This window comes from Tamandua tetradactyla, chromosome 10 (assembly GCF_023851605.1).
Source record: "Tamandua tetradactyla isolate mTamTet1 chromosome 10, mTamTet1.pri, whole genome shotgun sequence".
Classification (NCBI taxonomy): domain Eukaryota; kingdom Metazoa; phylum Chordata; class Mammalia; order Pilosa; family Myrmecophagidae; genus Tamandua; species Tamandua tetradactyla.
Genome location: NC_135336.1, coordinates 31,631,950 through 31,647,982, shown reverse-complemented (window position 1 = coordinate 31,647,982; position 16,033 = coordinate 31,631,950). Strand labels below are relative to the sequence as shown.

Here is a 16,033-nt window from a genome sequence, read left to right as displayed (position 1 = left end):
CCCAATCCTGAAGAGCACCTAGGGCATTATGTAAGATTCTATCAAGATTCCATGCACAAGGGTAACTTTCCAGAAACCTACAACCTAGGTACCCGGACCAGATAAGCCCTGAAATGCAGAGGGCCCAGCCTCTCCAGAACATCAGCTAGTTCTATTCCCTATCCCATATTATCGACAGCCCCTTCCAAAGTGAAAAAGTTAGAATGGGCATAACCCAAATATCCCTCAAGAGTGGGATAGAAAGATCAAAGTTGATGGTAAAGTTATACAGAGAAGGTACAGTTTAACAAATGAGTATGATTGCTGAATCATTATATTGCTACTTCTTTTAGTCTCCAGTATCTTATTGATTGTTATGCTGTGCTTTGAAATTTATTGCTTTTCTGTATGTATGTTATTTAAAAAAAAAAGATAAAAAAATTATTTTTTCCTTCTGGCCTCCAATGTTCTGGAGCAGCTAGAAGGAAAAATCTGAGATGATGGTATTGACCAAACTCTGAGATCTGACCTGTAACTATTTGTTGAAGAATGCTTTGAAAACTATTGCTTTTTCCTTTCTTTGCTATGTATATATGTTATATTAAAAAAGTTAAAAAAAACGTGATGGTGGAATTATACAGAGAAAGTAGGGTTTAACAAATGAGTATGACTGCCGAATCATTATATTGATGTTTCTTTTAGTATCCAGTATCTTAGAGCAGCTAGAAGTAAAAACCTAGAATTGTGGAATTGTAACCCATACCAAACTCTGAAATCTGTTCTACAACTAATTGTGATGTGCTTTGAAATTTATTTGTTTTTTGTATATGTTATTTTCCACACACCTTAAAAAAAAGAAGGCACCTTATAGTAAGTACATCATGTAGATGGCATCTGTATAAAAGGAAAGTCTGGAAAAATGTTAAATATACACTCATTTTATGACCCAGCAAAAAAAGTTTAAACTATCAACAAAAAAACCCCAGAAATGTCCTGAGATATCAAAGTGAGATTAAATGGGGCTAGCTAATGATGTCATTTTTGCAACTACATTTTTGAAAAAGTTTTAATCTTGTAAGAGGCTCACAACTTGTCCATCGAATTGTAAGAATTTTCATTATTGTCAAATAGAATCAATCTCAGGCAATTATTTATATACATATTATTCATATTTCTTATGACAGCAAATATTGAGCACTAAATAAGTTCACATATAAATATTTCTTCACCCTTTATTGGATATGAAATTTCTGTACCATGATCCTGATAAAGATGACATATAATTAAATCTGAATCTTCATTCCATATGTTAGAAATGTTTTTGATGGCTTCACCTTGCTTGAATTTATACTAAATGGCTCATTCTAATTAATGCTTATGGTACCTGCTTTCTATATGCATCTTAAGAGAAATGGAACCTGGACATTGTTTTATTATTATGAGAGTCACTTTTTAAGGTTTTATCTATCTATCTATCTATCTATCTATCTATCTATCTATCTATCTATCTGTCTGTCTGTCTGTCTGTCTATCATCTATCTATCTATCTATCTATCTATCTATCTATCTATCTATCTATCTATCTATCTATCTATATATATATCGTCTATTTATTTGGAACCTTGAGCAGGTTTTCTCTTTGTCTACCCATTAAAGGTTTTAGCAATGGCATATATTCATTCATGCCAATTTTCTTCTTAAGAATCAAGAAGTAAGATGAAGTAATATTCCGCCTCACCTCAGGATGTAGAGATTCTTCTGAACCACTCACGGTCACAGATATTCATGGTACTGCCACCATGGAGTCTTTCTTATCACATATACTGCCATCTTGATGGCTTTAGTACCTTTAGGATGGACAATATAATTCTGGAAATGATTACGTATTGCTTAGGTTTTTGTCTGCATTTCCAATTTGATCAAACTTGCAGTTTCATTATTTCTTAATTGAATGCAGTTGACAGCGTATCTTTAAAATTACCTGGAAGCTTTTGACAAATAAGAATTCAATGTCCTAGTGGTAGCCCTTCAGAATTTATGAATGAATTTGTATAAAAACGTTTTAAATTCTCATTTGATAAAAGATAAGCCAGTGCCATTAACAAATTCTGGCTCCTTTGTACATCCTGTGTGGGGTGCAATTGGCATGAAAAGTTGGGAAAATTCAGAGCTCTTGTAAAGCAGACACATGAACTCTTAAAAGGGACCTTTTTGAGAAGCATCATATAGTTTAGACCTGCACATCTGATACATGTTATTTCCCAATTCAGCTTGCAGACACAGAGTCACCAACATATTCCAAACTGTACTTGAACCACACTGCTTATAAATAAGTTTAAAACACTATACAGAAATTGGCAAAATTTCCATGGATTCAGTGTAAAGGGAATCAATGAAAAGATATAATTATTTGAGTCCTAAATGTAATTAATTTGTGGGAGAGGTCATTTTCTCTCAAATGCTTTCAAGTTTCTCCAAGCACAGGTCAATGTTTTCAGGCTGATGGGAGAAAGATCTATTTGATTTGAGCTTGTCCATTCGTATTCATCTCTACAGCATAGCTAACTAAAATGTTTTAGAAATCTGCCCATCTTTCCAACAGGGTTCAAGCTGAGGCAGAATGGCAAGTATTGTTGACTGGCAATAAAAGACCCTCTCAACTATTCATAAGTATTCATTCTATGGTTTCCTGTTCTAATATTTCTAGTGGAGAGAAAGAAGCAAAATAGTTGTGCCCTATTTTATACATCAGATGCACTTAAAATTTTGAACTAGAAGTGATGTAGAGATCTAAATGCAACCTACTTATTTTATAATCAGGATATTAAGTCGTAGAAAGAATAAATGGTATACTCTTTGTACTATGTAGTAAGTACTTGGCAAGCCTTATTCAGAGTCCCAGTTCCCACAACAATATTCTTTCAGCTGCATAATTTCCAGTGCTGTGTGGTTTCCCATGAAGGAAATCTGCGTATTATGTCCTAATTTCCTGTTGACTTCCATTTGAAATATCAGAGAAAATAAAAATTATATAAGGAAATTTACTTTAAATACCCAACTCTTCAATTTAGACAACATTCCTATGTACAACAATCCTCCCTGTACCATAAAGTCAACTGAGCTTTGTGTGCTCACTAGAAATATGTATATAGAAAAGTACAACTTATATTCTCACTGACTACAAGAACCTTACACATTTCAGCAATTACCAGGCCTATGTCATCCTGAAACCCTGTACTTCTCTGAAAGTGAGCCCAGCATGAAAATACTGCCTACCTTGGGGCAATGAGAGTGCAGGTGTACTACTTGCTTTAAGGAGACTCAATAAGCCAAATTCTGAACTTACCAAACAGATAAATTAAGGGGTAATTATTCATATTATAAAAGGATTCACAACAGGATGCTTTTAAATCTTAATCCTCACTACTGCATCTCAAACTTGATTTATCAAGATTCCTTTTTAAGCACTCTGCAGAATCCAGAGTCCTGGTCCCTTATCCAAAGGCAGAAAGAGATTGGCAGACATAACGTCCCATGACTTCTTGCCACGCCAAGTTTCCTTCTCCAGATGTGAGAATCAAGATCACTGCAGCATATATTTTTTTAAATGAATGAATTTCTCACTTCTTAAAAATTTAATATAATCTGAGCACTTACTATGTGCCTGGCATAGTGCTAGGCATTTTACATAATGATCTCATTTACTCATCCTCAACGCAACTTTAAGAGATTAGTACCATTATTACAATTAAAAACAAGGAAATTAAGACTCAGAGACATTACGGTTAAGTAACTTGACTAAGTTCACATAGCTAATAAATGATGGTGGTGGGATTGAACTCCAGCTCTGTCTGGAGTGCTTGCCTTCACCCACCTTATAGTACTGCTTCAGATGAAATTGAATGGTGTCCCTCACCTTTGACCTAACCAAGCATAGTTGTGCTCTGAGGCATAATCCCAGAGCAGGAATCCTGTCTACTCCAGCAACGGAGACCAATAATGTAGCCTCTTCACCCAGAGAAAGGGAATTCACTAACAAGACTAGCTCTACTGATTACTGCACTACTACACTGTCAGAACTTACCGCCTTATAATTTCCACCCAGCGGTCCCTGGTTTGCTCAACAGTAACTGAGAACAGATACAATCCCATTTCCCCAAAGCTAGCATGTCTCTCTCATGGTTTCTTCTTTTCTAGGTAAAATTCTCCACTTCTTCCACATTTTATTTTATGTAACAGGTTTTTCTGCTGTTCACATATGTATTATTCTTTCATGTAACTGGTTCTTCTGGAAAGCAGAGCCTTACGAATGCAATTCGTAATGAACAAATGCTTGAGAAGGTGCAAAGCATAAGATGTTAAGGGCATAGGCTCTAGAGCCCAGACTGCTTGGGATAAAATCCAGACTTTACTACTTAAAACCTGTGTTTCTTTGGTGAATTTGCTTAACTTTTCTGTGCTTTAATTTCCTCCTTCAACTATAAAATGAGGATAATGATAGGAACTGTTTCATAAAATTGCTGTGGAGAAACAGAGAATATAAGTAAAGCAATTACTTTAGTTCCAACAGGTTGTAAATACTATGTAAATTTTTGCCATTATTACTAATGCTATAGAAGTATATACATAGTTAATTTCTTAGAAAAAAATATGATCTATATCATCATATGAGATTGATTTTTTTTGTGTGTGTGTCTAGATATACAAAAGTCAAACTCTACCAAGAGAAGTATTTGGCTGCAGACCAGAGGCCTGTTTCTAATCCCAGCTCTTCCACGCTGAGAGATCTTGGGCTGGTCACTTTATCTATTTCATCCATTAAACAGAGGAAAAGGATATACCGCTAGCTCTAACATAATATTATTTTATTCTATGATTTTATGATCCTATTCCCCTAGGCCCTGCTTAAATTTCATTACTAATTATATTTGAAGACTACTATTAAAATAAATGGTATTTTTCCTTGAACATTTATGTTAACCTGTTGAGATTTCAAGCAGCTTAAACTGCATTATTTCCATGAAACAGAATAAGCCTCTTAGATTCTATAGACAGGTATCCAGAAAAAATAGAAATATATTATAATTGCATAGAAAGGAATTTAATGCTACTTTGGTGGTGATAACCTGAAGCCCTATCCTGCCCTGTCAGTAGAATCCTGCCCTCTCTCTGCCATACTCTGGCTTAGTCCATTCTCAGTCATCTTATTGAATCACAGTACAGCCTTTTGATATACACAAATTTCAGATTTAGATGGAATGCCAGATTGATACAGAGATCACTAAATGTTCCTTTCCACTAAAATGCATGCAAGTTAGACTACCTCCTTCCCTACCAAAATCACCTGAACCTGTGACAGACACACATAACTTTCAGCTAATTTTATTAAGGCTTAAAGTGCCACAGCTTTTCATGTGCCTTATGTCCATCTCCAGATCTAATGATAGCGTGGTGACTATTGTCCATATTAAAGTGTGCGACAAAGTACTTTCTAACAACGTGAATCCCATGAGGGGGCAAAGGGGCAACTACCCCAAATTCACTAATGGCAATAAATCTTTGGCATTTTGTAACTACGCACAATGCGTTATTCTATAAATTAAAATGACGCTACTGTATTCCCAAAAGCTATGAAATATTCTCTCTCCTTTTTCTAACATTCTCTATGCTCAAAGTAAATATCTAAGATTAAGTGTTCTTAATTGCAGGGACCATTACAATTTCTAAAATCTTAGATACTAAATTTGTGCATTGACGAACTCCTCTGCACCCCAACAGAGACGTGATCATCCCTGTTCCTATAAAAACACAGGAATAGGGCGGGCGATGGTGGCGCAGTGGCAGAATTTTCACCCGCCAGGAGGGAGACCTGGGTTCATTTTCTGGTGCCTGCCCTTGTTAAAACACACACACGCACACACACAAAACCTCAGAGGAATATTTTAGGCCAATATTCTGTCTGAGCAGGTGGAATGGTGAACAGACTTATTTCAGGACATATGCAATCTCATAACAGTATTAGCCGTTAAATCATTATGCTTGAATGATATTTAACTCTCATTCTATCTGTTAGCCCTGGCGTTACACAGAGCAGGCTGATGCTGAAATAAAGGTGAGATTTCAAGAAAAAGCATACGAACTTTATATTTCAAAGGTAGAAATATTAGAATATCTAAGAAATGAAATTAGAAGTTTTGTAATTTCTGGTTTATTTCCTTCATTTTCAAGAAAGATGCTGAAAGACTTGTATCATTTCTATAAGAGTATAGTTTGTCCCACACATATTGATTTACTGAAAAATTATTACAATACAGGTTGTCTGATATTAATACTGCTATACCAGCTTTGTTGTTAATGCTTTTGCATTGCAGCTCCAATTGTGTTACAGTAAAACACTCAGCAGAAAGAGTAATTTGTACGCTTATTACATACATATGTACAGTCATTCTTTAAAATGCAACATCACTGCCTACGAGAAGCAGAATCTATGTAAGAAAAGGCTAAGTCAAATTTTCATAGTACTTTAAGTTTCCCCTAAATTTTTTCTATTATTTCTCCTAATGGTGAAAAAACCACATAGATGGGTATTGTTAACCTCATTTTACAGATGAAAAAATAAGGCACAGAGAAGTTGAAATGCATAGATTGTCAGACATGTTAAAAAATAAGACTCTGGAATGCTAAATGGCAATAAAAAGGAATGAACTATTAATGCAGACAACAGTGTGGATGAACCTTAAGGGAAATATGTTGGATGAAAAGAGCCAATCTCTCAGGTTACATGTGCATGTTTCCATTTATATATTCTTGAAACAACATAATTATAAAGATGGGGAAGAGATGGGTGGTTGCCAGGGATTTGGTATTAGGGAAGAAAAAAAAGAAAAAAAAATGTTGTCTAAAGTCAACCACTAGCATTTGGAATTCAACCAGACTTTGAACTTAGATCATCTGTACTGGAATCTCAATGCTCTTTCAATGATCCCTAAAGCAACCTTACTAATGTACAGATTGAACTGTACTGACATACTAAGTACAAAAGAAACCGATTATCTCTGTATAAACTACTGAAAACAACAATCCTGTGTAACAGTTTGGTAACACCCGTTGAACATTTTACATCTCAGACACATCCTTAAGTATTCTAGATCTTAAAAAGTTAAAGAATAGTAGTGCCAAACTTGGGTCCCTCCAAATTTGTAAGCCTCCTAAATCTAAACTGTATTTCTAACTCCTGATGTACAACCCTTCAAGAAGAAAATCCAACACCAAGAGGCAAACCCTTCCAATGGTGTCTATTGTGCCATGGATCTACAAATCTCCTCATTTTATAGTACCCAAAGAAGAATGGAAGGCAGCTGTTATCAGAGATAATAATAAACTTCTGCTGGTGAGTCAGTCTCTTAGCCTCAGATTTACATTCCCACTGTCAACAAGAATTTTTAAGTTAAATATTTTTTAAAAGTAAAAATTAAATAAACATTTATATTACCAACAAAATATGTTTTCAATGATTTGGTGCTAAAATATCTCATTTCTTTTAGACTTTGCTCTCTTCTTTCTCATCTGTCCATCTCAGCTCCTTCACTCCAAACCCTGTCTTCTTTCCACATTGGTCCTTTCCCTGGAGCCTCAGGGATGAGGGCTGCAAACCACCTGGATGCCAAGACTCTCAAACTTCTCAGATTAAATCCAGACCCACCCACGGCGTGTCCCAATCTTTGCCTAAAGCCAGAGTCTGATTCATTTAGATGTAGGGATTTGGTCATATTCAACAGCAAGCCTGAATTTGTACTATGGTTTAAAAAATATATGATATTCATATATTTGTATTTAAAAAGTCCATCTAATAAATTTTCCAAAAGAAAATAGTCTAGTTATATTTTCACCTAATTTTCTCATTCCATTCTTACAGTCACATTGAGAGGAAAATTGTGGTCACTCCAAAATATTCTTTTCCACTTTCTGTTAAAGTCTGTTTTAGACAAAACTAAGTGGCAATTCCTGGTTTGTATTTTAAAGGCAGTAGTTACTATTTACCTATACTTGTTATTTAGACTACTGTGGACAAAATGGCCCTCAGAGTGATATTTATGGCTTGACACTTTGTTGGCACTATGATAAGGGGGTGGAAGATTTTTATAAAGCTAATTTTCTCCCACAACCATTTTATCCCCATAGAGAGTGAGCAATCCTGGAAGACTCTTTTTCCTCAAAATAAGCCTTGCAGCATTGACCAGGGCATTTACGATGTATCTTTACAATTCTCAACTTGGTCTCTCAGGAACAGCTTTTATAGATTTAGACATTTTTTTTTGTCATAAAGTATTCTATTTATTTCCCAGCAGCTGGTGTCAAAAAAGTTGTTGTTGTGTTTTTTTAATATTCCTTTTAAATAAATAAAATCTGTTTTCATATTGTGTAAAATTAGTTTTGCCTGCTGTGATTTTGTGGCATTATGAAGTGATCATTTCTTTCCATGAATTATTTAAAGTGAGGATATCAAAACCTTACAGAACAATAAAAAACACTATACAATACAACTTAATTTTATAACACACCAGTTCATACTAGTATCTCACAATGTACAGCAGTTGCAATTTACTGGCCCAGAATTAGCAGATCAAGCCCTTCAGTTTCCTACTCAAGTATCCGAGAGTTGGTTCTAAATTTTCCAGTGGATTAGAGAATTATTCTGTAATTGGCAGCCCATAGATACCTAAAAACATTTTAAAAAATATATCTTTATTGAGAATTCTTCACACACATACATTCCAAACATGGTGTACAATCGCCGGCTCACAATATCATCACATAGGTGTGTATTCATCACCATGATCATTTTTTAGAACATTTGCCTCAGTCCAGAAAAAGAAATAAAAAGAAAAAAGAGAAAACGCATGCATACCATATACCTTACCACTCCCTCTCATTGATCACTAGTACTTCAATCTATTTAATTTATTTTACCTTTGTCCCCCATTATTTATTTATTTCTTATCCATATTTTTTACTCATCTGTCCATATCCTGGATAAAAGGAGCATCAGACACAAGGCTTTCACAATCACACAGTCATACCGTAAAAGTTACATTATCTATACAATCATTTTTAAGAATCAAAGCTACTAGAACACAGATCAAGAGTTTCAGGTACTTCCCTCCAGCCACTTCAGTACACCATAAACTAAAGAGGGATATCTATATAATACATAAGAATAACCTCTAAGATAACCTCACCACTCTGTCTGAAATCTACTGAAAGACATTCTTGCTAGCTATTTGTGGGTCATTGAGGTTCAACTAGTCTACACAGCATTTAGCTTTCTAAATGCTTTAGTTATTTAAGACATTGCATTTGATAGTTATTCACCCTCTTATTATAAAACACTGTTGGCATGATTAGCATTTGCTGGGGAGTTCTCTGATCACCTGCCTTATAGAACAAGTACACCTATGTAACCACAATTATTCTCACAGTTTATTCTCACTCTGGAGTCTGCAGAAGGGAAACACTGATCCACTCAAATTCCTCAATGCAAGGTGAGGACTTATATTGCAAAGCTGTTACACACTTTTAAGATGAGTGAGGTGGCATAAATGAATAAATGAACTATTAATGAATAGAACAAATCATGATTAGAAGCTATAAGAAAGTCTGAATCAAGGAGAGAGCAAAGGTTATCTTATATTTGACATTTATGTTACAAGAAACTGTAATCAAAATACTGCACTTATGTATTTTCATCAAAAGATTTTGTACTAATCTCTTACTATGTAAGAGAAACTATGTCTGGTTAACTAACTACTTTGAAAAGGGAGAATCCATGGATTTTATTTAAGCTTTCAAATAGGCTTTGACAAAATTTCATCACAAAGATTAAAAGAAAAATACTCATGAAGAAATGAGATATGGAATGTAAGGGATAGTTTTCCATAGTAGGGAATTCACTTAAAACAAATGACAGGGACTAATGAGCATTTTTCCTGTGGGTACTATACACTCTAGAGTAGCATGACGTGCCCAACACAAAACTCTTGATTCATAGGATTCATTCCACCACATCTGCCTCCAACAACTACCCTTCCCCAACCTCAGAGAAAGGTGCCACCATCCATTAAGTTTATTTGGCCCAAACTTAGAAGCCTTGGGATTTGTGTGCCTCATCTATCATATCATTTCCATCAATAAGCCCTATTAACTCAACCCCTAAAGTATAACCCAAATCCAATAATTTCTTATCATATCTGCTATTGCCAACTCAATTCATGATTCTCTCTTAACTGACTTCTAATTAATTTCTCTTCTTCCACTTTCACCTTATAATCCATTATCTAAAGCCAGAGTGGTCTTGAAATGCAGGGAAGATGAAATTCCCTTGCATAAAATTTGTATGTGCTACAATAAGAATAAAATTCAAATTCTAAGCCATGATCCAAAAGTCCCTCAACTATCTGTTCTTGTTCATCTCTCTGATCTCATCCCTTATAACTTTCCCTTGTTTACTACACTTCTGTCTCATTGGTCCATTCTACCCCTTGAACAAGCTAATTCCATTTCTATAATCCATGGCCTGACTATGGCCTCTGCCTGGATTCTCCTGTCCCTATATTTTCATATGGCTGATACGTTCTTATCACTCTTAGCTCAAATATTACCTGCTCAAGACATTCTTTCTTTCCATGATCATGGTAGTCTTCAAAGCATCCCAATTACTTCTGTCCTACTTTATTTTGCCTTTGGAACTAACTAATTACTAAATCAATTATTTATATCTTTTGTATGTAGACATATGAATGGGGTGTGTGTGCATGTGTATAGTCTCCAAGAAAGTGTGAGTTCCATGAGGGTGAGGTACTTAGTGTACAACTATATTAGTCATCTACTGCTGCATAAAATTTTTCCTAAAACATATTGGCTTAAAATAACAAATACTTATTATCTCATGGCTTTTGTGGATCAGGAATCTGGGCTTAACTTGGTTGTTCTTGGTCAAAGTCTTTCATGAGGTTGCAAACTGTCTGCCAGGGCTCTCATTTGCATCTGAAGGCTCTACTGGGTGGGAGATGTACTCCCAAATTCAGTCACTTGGTTTTTCACAGCCTTCATCTTTTGCCACATGTGCCTCTCCTTAGGGCTGCCTCATTACAGGGCATTTGGCTTCCCTCAGGGAAAGTGATTCAAGAGACAGAGAGACAGGTGCCCAATATGAAAACCAGTCTCATTCTAAGTTAACCCTGGAAGTGACATTCCATCACTTTTGCCACATTTTTTTTACTGCAAGTGAGTCACGAGGTCCAATCAATACTAAAGGAAAAGGAATCACAACAGGAAGTGCAGATACCATGAGATAGTGATCAACTGGGGCCATCTTAGAAACTCCTATTACATTGCCTACCACTATATTCTCAATGTGCAGAAAAATAACTGGCATATAATTCATATAAAATGAATTAATAAACAATGAGTCTCCCACAAATAAGTACTGGAATCTGCCCTAATTCAACATTTTTTCAATGATCAAGAAGAGATGTTAAAAGAATGTACTTAATGAAATCTCACGTAAAGACCTGTCCTCATTCAACATTTTTGTCAATGATCAAGAAGAGATGTCAAGAGAATGCACTTAATGAAATCTCACGTAAAGTGGTGACATTAAAACAAGAAGCGATAACCAGTAGGAAGATTTCTTCTTGTGTGAGTAAAGAGAAAGTAGCCGTGCAGCCTCAGTTTCTTCATTTGTAAATGTAGACAATAGTTATAGTGTGTTATGAGGGATTCAATGAGGCTACACATATGAAATGCTAAAATAACACCTTACAAATCAAAGGCACTGGATAAATATTAACTATTATTTCTAATGAGGACCAACGCAAGCCAATCATTTTGGGGGAAATAAAAATTATGCTTTTAAGATGCAGTTTTAAGATAATAGAATTTAAGATATCAACAAAATTAAAAATAAACTTATGTATTTCTCCGAACTGTTTCCTTATGATATTAACTCAAAATAAAAATAAAGCTGTAGTAAAAAATAAAAGTAAAATTTCGGGACTCATCAAGTATATTGAGAACAATTTAGAAAGGTTTTCTTATTTTTATGTAAAGTTATACCTGAATGTGCATAATAATGCATCTCTCGTCTTCACAATCCATAAAGGTCTAAATAGAAAGGGATATGTGGAGCACTGGTATTAAAAGGGCCACCATTATGACTTGGGGTTAAAGTTTCTGAAAAGCTAAAGGTACTGAACCCTCATCTATTAAATGATGGGATTATGGAATTTACGGAGAGTGTGAGCAGAGAATTTTTCATGAGGTCCATAAATGATAAAACTAGGGACCACACTTCAAATTTGAAACAGAACAATTAGGGTCAGAAAATGAACTACTATTCCATATTGTAAAGAATGTCTGCCTTGAAAGATAATGAAGATTAAGTAAGGAGTTGGATAAATTCATAGAAGGTATACCAAAACATACCATGACAAATATATGGATTTTGAGGTTGGCATCAGGGAGGAAAACCAGCATGTCTTTCAATGTGTTTACTGATATCTCCATATGCAATCAACTAGATAGGATGGGAGTCAGATTTAATCAAGTCACTTCAAAAGCACAAACAGCACCCTGATGCTATGTTGTCATTAACTTGACACTCATTATTCTACTATTGGCCATGATGGGAATTAAAAAGAACCAGCTGTTTGAATCTATCTTTATGTTAGTGAAATTTGGCTCTCTGCACTTTGGTTACTAAATATTCCAAAGACATATATATGCAGTAGAGGAGTCTTTCAAAATAGACAAAGTATCTGAAACAAATAATTATATTTTGTAGCGATCCAATGGAATGGAGAAGAAACAGTATTTGAACAAAACAGATTCGTATTTAAATCTAGGCTTCTCTATACCAGTTGTGCAGCTTTGAACAAATTACTTTCTATCTCTGATCTTTGGGTTTCTCTTAAGTGAAATGATGATAAGTGCTCCCTTGCTTGATGGTAAGTGCTCCCTTGCTGGAGCACTGTCAGATTTAGAGATATGTAAAGTACCTCACTCACTTTCAGCATTTGCTAAAGCTGCCATAATGTGATGTACCAGGATTGGGTTGTCTTTTACTATGGGGATTTATTAACTGACAATTTTCAATTCTTAGGCAATGAAGAAAATGTCCTTCTCAAGTTATCAACAGTATAATACCTGGACTCTGAAGGCAGGCTGCTGGCATCAGAGAAACCTCTGTCACATGGTCAATGTCAGCTGGTCGTTCTCTCCCAGGCTCTGCTGCTTTCAGCTTCTGGATTTAGGGGTTTCCTCTCTGTTTTCTAAGGATCCTCTCTTTGCTTCTCCAGGACTGTTATCTTTCAGTTTCTCTGGGTTTTTATCCTCTTCTAAAGAACTTCAGTAAGAGGATTAAGACCCACTTTGAGTGAGGTGGGTCATATTGTGACTGAAATCATCTAATTGAAAGGTCCCACTGCAATAAATCTGCATCCACAGAAATGGATGAAGTGAGCATGGTCTTTCTTGGGGTACATAGCAGCATCAAACCACCACACTCTTACTTTGCTCAATATTGAATACTTGATTAACCTGTTAATAATAAATTCAAAAGTGTGCCACAGATCTATAAAAGTAAGAAATTGTCATTTTCCTTGAGAATCAGCAAACATTTCAGCAAGGTATTAATATGAACAAAGGGATTAACTAATGTAGAAACTGGTTATGCAATACCAGATGTTTCAACAAACCTTTATTTCAAACTGACTATATATGTCATTTTAAACAATCTCCTTGGTTGTCAGCAGAACCATATTCAGTCAGGCTCCTTCACTGTCTCAACCTTAATGTTCTCCTTAGTTAGTTTCTTATAGACAGATAATGGACACTAAAGCCAGAATATTACCGGAAAACACTTGTCTGTAGCCTAAGCGTAAGACAATCATTTACAGGGGCAAACATCGTGATATCAGAATTCTCCTAAATGTTAGTCTAAGAAAATTGACAACAGCATAATAATTACTAAGACAAGGTCATCAAAATCATAACAACCATGAATACCTGCAGTTATCTCTAACTTCAAAACAGACAAGAAAATAAAAGTACCTCTAAAAATAATTCTCCTAGAGGAAAAATATAGGAATCATGCAGTCAATATATTTCATATTCTGGAAAAACTCCTAAATACTAGAAAATTAAGACTCTAGCAAGTGCTATTTATGCTACATATAGCAAAATGAAATAAAATTTCAAGAGTCACTGTTTTTTACTTTTCTAGGGACAAACTGAAGAAAATGTTGCAAAAAAAATCGCAGTGTAAATGCAATAAATTATTTTTATGGATGTTAAAATATATTATTCATTTACTCATCCATTTAATAAACATTTATTAAACAAACATGTATTATTAAATGCCTAGTCAATTACAGGCACTGTGCTAAGCATGAGATATATGGCCTTGAATATGACAGACTGTTCTGTATCTCAAAGGGGAAAACAATCAATAAAAATAAAGCATACATTATAGTAGTACAATGTAAGGGCATTCTAGTTACTCAGGAAGTTAAGGAAGACATCCCAGAGAAGATGAGATTTAAATTGATACTTGTTAAATTGGTGCTGTCCCAGTGACAGTGAGCAGAAGGGGGAAGAAGGGAGAAATGGAGAGTATTACAAAGGTAAGACTATATGTAAAGACAGAAATGAGAGTGAGCATGGTACACTGAAAGCACATAAAGAAGTTCAGTATGATCGGTACATTGAATGCTGAGGGGGGGGAGTAAAAAGATTCAGGCTATAAAAGGAGACAGAGATCAGGTTATAAGATTGATATTGAGGAAATCAGGAAGATATTATGGTAATTTAGGTGAGATATGATGGCACCCTGGACTAGAGTGGTAGGTTAACAACTTATTTAAGATGATCAAAAGAACTAGGTGTTTGGATGTGGGACAATAAGGGATATGGAGACAATACGGATGTTGCTAGGTTTCTAATATGGGCAATCATATTACAATATTGAGGGTAAGAATATGTCTTGGAGGGGAGTAGGTAATGAGTTTAGTTTGGGACACGTTGAGCTTGGCGTACCTATGTGTCACCCAAGAAAAGATGTCTGGACCATAGTGCTCAGAGACAACTCTAAACTGGAGAGAAAGATGACACTCACATCCAGATGAAGATGCTAATTAAAATGATAGGAGTGGATGAGACTGCCCAGGAGGACTGTCCAAAGTGAGATGGGAGCCCTGAGCAGGTAATGAGAACATAAACTTTTAACACTGTAAAAGTTAAGCAAAATTGCCTTTATGGGACTTCATAACTCCTTCTTTGCCAACCCTTACTTTTCTAAAGCAGTCCATTCTCTCTTTCCATTCTCAAACAAGGGTATTGGGTAAACAGGATGGGTAGTATAACTTGTTGAAAATAAGGAAATCAGGTTCTAAGAGGTTAGTCCTGCAGTCATTGCATACTAGTGCTAAAACTGGAAATTGTTTCTCTTTATTTCCAACTTAGTTTTCTTTCCATACCACTACTCTGCTCTTGAGGATCAATTGCTTATAGCTTCTTCTTTTGTGTTAGCTTAGGAAATAGTCTAGTATCATCTTTAAAAATGTTAAGCTTTTGTGCAAATATTTTATTATAAACCTAACCGTCTTGAACTGCTCCAAGGAGAGAAAGTCTAATTTGAGGCAAAACTATGAAGTGGGAGAACTGTTTCTTAGAGCTTCCTACCTTCTTCCTCTCTACTTTCCTTCTCTAAAATCATTTTTTTCATTCACTCAAAAATTATTTATTAAGCTAGACATTTTGTGGATACAGTCTCTATCTTCATGGAACATATACAATACTAGGAAGGCTGGCATAACAAATTAATAGACTGAGCTCGAGAAAGACAGAGCCAAGGAGCTAGCCTGCAGAGGTTAAGGAACATTTCTAGGAATAAGTGGCATGCATACTGTGACCTAAAGGATGGTTGAAGTAAACTCTCTTGTTTACTGTCATAAAGAGAAAAAGTGATCCTATCAACTAACTCAGAAAACGGTAATAG

At 35.3% G+C, this 16,033-nt stretch overlaps 1 protein-coding gene across 28 annotated transcripts in view; it reads right to left on the bottom strand.

Moving 5' to 3' along the window:
* The window catches only part of ZBTB20 (zinc finger and BTB domain containing 20), an 893,822-nt gene that overhangs the window by 553,826 nt on the left and 323,963 nt on the right, over positions 1-16,033 (bottom strand). Inside the window, exon 1 of one of the 28 annotated variants that reach the window (XM_077118296.1) lies at positions 1,718-4,564. The exons of the other annotated variants lie outside the window; for them this stretch is intronic. The gene's annotated coding sequence lies outside the window, so the exon portion shown is untranslated. Of the gene's footprint in view, positions 1-1,717; positions 4,565-16,033 lie in introns of those variants that run through there. 28 annotated transcript variants of the gene reach the window in all.